The following is a 6,571-nucleotide window of genomic DNA, read 5'->3' as shown; positions in this document are numbered from 1 at the left end:
GGGTCATCTCATGACGAATGTGCTTGGAAGCATCCAAAAGGGGGTAAGCACTCGTAGAAAATTAGCAAACTATTGTGAACATCACGCGTTTGTCTCTTGTGTTGAACCCCAAAAGGTCTATGAGGCGCTGAAGGATCTGGATTGGCTTAATGCCATGCATGAAGAACTCAACAACTTCGAGCACAACAAGGTATGGAGATTGGTGCCAAGGCCGACGGGGAACCATAACGTCATTGGAACCAAGTGGATATTCGAGAACAAGCAAGATGCTCATGGGATTATCGTTCGCAAAAAGGCTCAATTGGTAGCACAAGGCTACTCCCAAGTCGAGGGTATCGACTACGGTGAAACCTTTGCTCCCGTTGCTCGCCTTGAATCCATTCGTTTGTTGATTGCTTATGCCTCTCATCATAACTTTAAGTTGCAACAAATGGATGTGAAGAGTGCTTTTCTTAATGGTCCTATTAGTGAGTTGGTGTATGTCAAACAACCACCCGGGTTCGAGGATCCCTATTTCCCCGATCATGTGTACCAACTCGATAAGGCACTCTACGGCCTTAAACAAGCCCTACGTGCGTGGTATGACCACCTTATCGAGTTGTTGCAAGATCGGGGGTTTTGAAATTGGGAAAATCAACCCCACTCTTTTTACTAAGAAGGTCAAAGGGGAGTTGTTTGTGTGCCAACTATATGTTGATGATATTATCTTTGGTTCCCCTAACAAAGCTTTCAATGAGGAATTTGCCGCTCTCATGACCTCAAAGTTCAAGGTGTCCTCGATGGGAGAGTTGAAGTTCTTTCTCGGATTCGAAGTCAAGCAAAGAAGAGAAGGAACCTTCATCAACCAAGTCAAATACACTCAAGACATGCTCAAGAGATTCAAGCTAAGTGATGTCAAGCCGGCTTCCACTCCAATGCCCGTCAAATGCCAACTTGACATAGATCCCAATGGTAAAGCGGTGGATCAAAAAGGTATATCGTTCCATGATTGGCTCCTTGCTTTACCTTTGTGCATCTAGACCGGATATCATGTTGAGTGTGGGAATTTGTGCACGGTTTAAAGCCGCGCCTAAGGAAAGCCACTTTGTGGCGGTCAAGCGGATCTTTCGATATTTGGCTCATACCCCAAACTTTGGCTTATGGTACCCAAGAGGAGCAAACTTCAATCTTGTAGGCTATTCGGACTCTGATTGGGCGGGAGACAAAGTGGATAGGAAGTCCATGTCCAGAGGGTGCCAATTCCTTGGTTGCTCTTTGGTGAGTTAGTCTTCTAAGAAGCAAAGTTGTGTGTCTCTCTCGTCCACCAATGCGGAGTATGTGGCCGCCGGTAGTTGTTGTGCACAACTTCTATGGATGAGGCAAACTTTAAAGGATTACAGTGTCATTTGTGACAAAGTGCCTCTTTGGTGTGACAATGAAAGTGCCATCAAGATTTCTCTCAACCCGGTGCAACACTTCAAGACGAAGCACGTTGAGATTCGGTGTCACTTCATCCGGGATCACATTCGGCGAGGGGAGGTCGAGCTCAACTATGTCAACACTCATGATAACCTTGCAGATATCTTCATGAAGCCCTTGGATGAAGCAAGATTTCGTGAGTTAAGGCATGAGCTAAATATCATTGATTCGAGCAATGTGGCTTGAACCCTTGCACACCCCACCATACTCAACTTGTTATCTTGTTTAGGTGTAGGCATGTACATAGGGAGAGTGTCGTTCTCACAATGAACTCTCCCTTCCCCCATTATGCATAAATTGATCAACTCTTTCACATTAGCCATTTTTATGGTACTTGTGCTTCAAAGACGAGTTTTGGTCATGGACCCAAGGATAATTCTTCACGGTGCCATACCAATTGACTCAAACATATGTGGATTCGGCCACCGCCCTCTCTTTGGAGAGGTTGTGTCGCTTGTTTGGTCCTTGTGGTCCTTTGTCTTTCTTTCTTCGAGCCGAGCTTGTGTTTGAGTTGCCTCGTGTGTGTGTTCTTGGTGTGTCCGTTCATTTGAAGGGTGTATTGCAAAGGCTGTTTTTCTCTTTTGCGAAACATGCATTTTCTTGGGTCTGCGGTACTACCGTGGCATGCCACGGTACTACCGCAGGAGCTGCGCACGGTACTACCGCACCCAGCACAGCAGTAATTTTTTACTGCCGCTGGACGAGCGGTACTAGCGCCCAGTGTGCGGTACTTCCGCCCGGGCGATACTACCGCGGTGACCCGTGGTACTACCACGCAGACGCGAGCGCGTGGGGGTTAAGAGCGGGCAGGGGGAGTTCCAACTCCCCCATACCCATTCAACTATTTTTTCCCACGAAGTCTCTCTCTCTCCTGCCCAAGAACGGCGCCGGAGGACCTCGCCGGATCTCCGTCTTCGGCTACTCTCCTCGCATTCCGACCGGTGGGATCGATCCCCACCTCACCCTCTTGTCATGGAACAAGGTTTCTCCCCAAATCCCTCTCTCTTTGGTTTGTTCTTTCGTCTCTAGGTTTTTGGGGAGATGCATGTTGTTCTTGAGATTTTAGGCCAAATCTTTGCAAGAGTAGGATGTAGGAGAGTAGTAATGCGTAGAGTTGGTATTGGTATGTTGCCCCTTGATAGATTTGATCAACCGTAGTACCGCTCCGTTGTCATGGCTGTGCTCAGATCCATTTGTGTTTCAGATCCGACCCCGTGCGGTACTACCGCACCTCCCGTGCGGTACTACCGCTCGTACGGTGCTACCGCTCCTCAGGAGCGGTACTACCGCGCGAGGCGCGGAAGTAAAATTTTACTTCCGCTCCAGGCGTGGTACTACCGTGCCATTCTGGCGCGGTACTACCGTGGCTGGAGCAGCACTAAAATTTTAGTTTCGTGCATCCGTGCGGTACTACCGTTGATGTCAAATCTTCCATGTAGCAATTACACCCAATGCTATTTCTACTTGTTTCACTTGTGTTGTTGTGGTCTTTGCATTGATCCTTCTCGCTTCTCTTGCGTGTTCTTGTGTTTTGTTTCATAGGTGGTGGCTCCGGTTCCAATGTTCGCCGTTCCAATCCCAGTCGTGACACGGGCTCCAAGCGTCTGCGCAACCAAGATGAAGCTCCAGAGGGCTCCAATGCCCCCCAACGCAGAGCCAAAACCACCGCCACCAAGAACAAGGAGCCCTCCATGGGCATGGATGAGATACCACTTGCTGAGTTTGTCACTCAAAGGAGGATCAACCCCTATGTGAATCCTCGTGCCAACTTCAGAGGGAATGATTTGTTCTGGACCAAGCAGCAGAATCTTATCTATCTGGATGTGATCAAGGCCAAGCAGAACATCTACGTGGACGTGCACTGGACTAACATGAATCACATGAGGCAGGATAAGCACTGTGACCATTTTGGTGAGGTTTTGGACCTGGTGGAGCAGTTTGAAATTGAGGACGTGATCTCTTTCCACCTGGACTTTGACCCTGAGATTGTGGCCCAGTTCTTTGCTTCAATCCACTTCCATACTGATGAGGAACGGTCCATGACTTGGATGACCAATGGACAACAGATGACTGCTAAATGGAAGGACGTCATGGCTTTGCTGCAGGTGCCTGATGAGGGGCTCAACACGCCCGTTGGTGTCCGCCCTCATGCCAACCCCGAGTCCGCTAGCAAGAGCAAGCTTCAGCAATTCTATGTTGAGAAGACTCTTCCCAGTGGCAAGAAGGTGTGGGTGCTGAACCCATTCCTTGACATCATGCACCGGATCTTCCGCAACTCCCTCTTTCCCCGCATTGGTGACAAGGACAAGGTGCATGCCTATCTCATGGATATGATGCTCATTTGTGAGGAGGCGCGTCACACTCATACACAACCACTTGACGTCTAACACATCATGTGGTGCGAGCTACGGTTTGCGGTGTTCAACCGTAAGGTACCCATCTATGGACCTTACCTGTTTCTCTTGATCACGATGACTTGGGAGAACCTCTATCCTGCTGAGGAGTTTGTTGCACCTGACTGGATCCATCACGACCCCATCAAGCTCTGCATCAAGCCTCAGTGGGCTAACACCGCTACTCGTGCTGAGGCAGAGCCTGCTAGAATGGATGTTGATGAGGATGAGATTGAGGAGGAGGAAGCGGATGAGGACAGCTCTGCTGGGTATGCTCCTCCCTCTACTGAGCCTTCTTGGGCTAAGAAGCTGAAGAACAAGATGAAGGCTCTGTTCTGTATGCAGGCCAAGGGCCAGTACCGGACCCATGTTGCTTCCAAGGAGATTCGCCGCCGCGACAAGAGGATCTTGAGGACGTTTGGCGAGGAGATATCCAGCGGGTCCGAGAAGCACATCACGCCAGAGGCAGAATGGATGACGAAGCAGGGCTACCAGTGGACTGAATCTGAGGAGGAGCCCATCCCCGCTGCGGAGTCCGACGAGGAGCGTGACGAGTGATCGCTTCAGCTTGAGCTACCACATGTGTCGTAGGTGTCCTCTCTGCCCTTTTTGGTGTCTCGATGCCAAAGGGGGAGAGAGTGTAGGATTTGCGTCTCGTGTGTCGTGTTGTTTCGCTTTGTCACTTCGCTTTCGTTTCGTTGGACCTCGTTTGCTTTGGTTTGTTTTGTGCTTGTGAGACCAGGTTCTCTTTCATATGGTGTAAGACATATGCACTCTAGTGTACCTTATTGTCTTTCGTAGCCCGTGAGCCTATGCTATCTTGTGCCATTTACTTTATGCTCATAGTTATTATCTTGCCTCCTTGCTTAATGTTAGCTATATTGTTGCAAGATATGCCTTGTCTATAAAATATAGGGGGAGTGTTGATCCTAGTATGTGTGACGTGCAGTCCAAAGCATTTCTCTAGAAATCACACATCTAGGGGGAGCCCGTCTATATTTTATAGATGTGGGGTTTGCCTATGTTTTATTCTTATCCCTATGTGCAAATCCCGTATTGTCATCAATCCCTTAGTTGTTTTGGTGATTGATGACAATGCATTTGCGGACTAATCGTGTGCATTGAGCTTTTCAGACATATCATGACTAGGCACAAGACGATTTGGTGCCCCTCGAAGACTATTGAAGACGGTGTTTCTCTATGTTTCTTTTCAGTGGATTTGAGTCGTAGGAAAGCCGTACTATTAAGAGGGGGTCCGCGTTGAAAAGGTTTGGGTGGAATCAACACGTACACGTCTGTTTCTTTTTGCACCACCTTTCCTTTGGCTCTTTGGGGAATCCTCCGTTTCTTCGTGTCTTTGCAAAATGAAGGACTCCTAGTGTTGGTGTTCTGGGGCATGCAGTAGTACTGCTCTTCCGAGCGGTAGTACCGCAGTGCCTTGCGGTAGTACCGGTCGTAGGCGCGGTAGTACCGCAGGTACTCACGGTAGTACCGCTCCTTGGGAGCGGTAGTACCGTGGCCTCTGGCCAGGCTCAGCTGCTCGACCGGCTGTAGGGGGTGGATGTAATTTTTTACATCAGCGCCCTACGCGGTAGTACCGCCCCATGGGCGCGGTAGTACCGTGAGCCCTGGCCTGGCACAGCAACATGAGCGGAAGTAGGGGCGGATGTAATTTTTTACATCCGCGCTCTACGCGGTAGTACCGCTTGCCGGGTGTGGTAGTACCGTGTCGGATTTTTGCATGGATCGGAACTCAGCGGAAGTTGCTACGGATGTATTTTTATATGTCCGTGCCTTCTCAGTCTAGACCAACCCTGTCTTGCAGTAGTACCGCAAGGGGATGCGGTAGTACCGCTCCAGCGCTTCTACCGCCCTTGCCACAGGCTGGTCTAGCTCCTGCTGCGCCAGCGGTAGTACTGCAGTACCCTGCGGTAGTACCGTGGTCCCGTGCGGTAGTACCGCTTGCCAGGTGCGGTAGTACCGCTCGTCGCGTGCTGAGTTAGTGGATAACGGTTGGATTTGTTCTTGCACTATATAAGGGGAGTCTTCTTCTCCGAGTTGACCACCTCTTCCATCCCCAAGCTCCATTGTTGCTCTAAGCTCCATTTTCGCTCGATCTCGCTCCGTAGCCAATCAAACTTGTTGATTCTTTAGGAATTGGTTGAGAAGGCCCCGATCTACACTTCCACCAAGAGAAATTTGATTCCCCCCTCTAATCCCTTGCGGATCTTGTTACTCTTGGGTGTTTGAGCACCCTAGACGGTTGAGGTCACCACGGAGCCATATTCCATTGTGGTGAAGCTTCGTGGTGTAGTTGGGAGCCTCCGATTAAGTTGTGGAGATTGCCCCAACCTTGTTTGTAAAGGTCCGGTCGCCGCCTCCAAGGGCACCAATAGTGGAATCACGGCATCTCGCATTGCGTGAGGGCGTGAGGAGATTACGGTGTCCCTAGTGGCTTCCTGGGGAGCATTGTGCCTCCACACCGCTCCAACGGAGACGTACTTCCCTTCAAAGGAAGGAACTTCGGTAACACATCCTCGTCTTCATCGACTCCACTCTTGGTTATCTCGTGCCTTTACTTGTGCAAGCTTATTTGTGTTATATCCCTTGCTTGCTTGTGTACTTGTTATTGTTGCATCATATAGGTTGCTCACCTGGTTGCATATCTAGACAACCTACTTTGATGTAAAGTTTAAATTGGTAAAGAAAAGCTAAAAATT

This window comes from Triticum aestivum, chromosome 7D, assembly GCF_018294505.1.
Source record: "Triticum aestivum cultivar Chinese Spring chromosome 7D, IWGSC CS RefSeq v2.1, whole genome shotgun sequence".
Classification (NCBI taxonomy): Eukaryota; Viridiplantae; Streptophyta; class Magnoliopsida; order Poales; family Poaceae; genus Triticum; species Triticum aestivum.
This window is presented reverse-complemented; position numbering follows the sequence as displayed.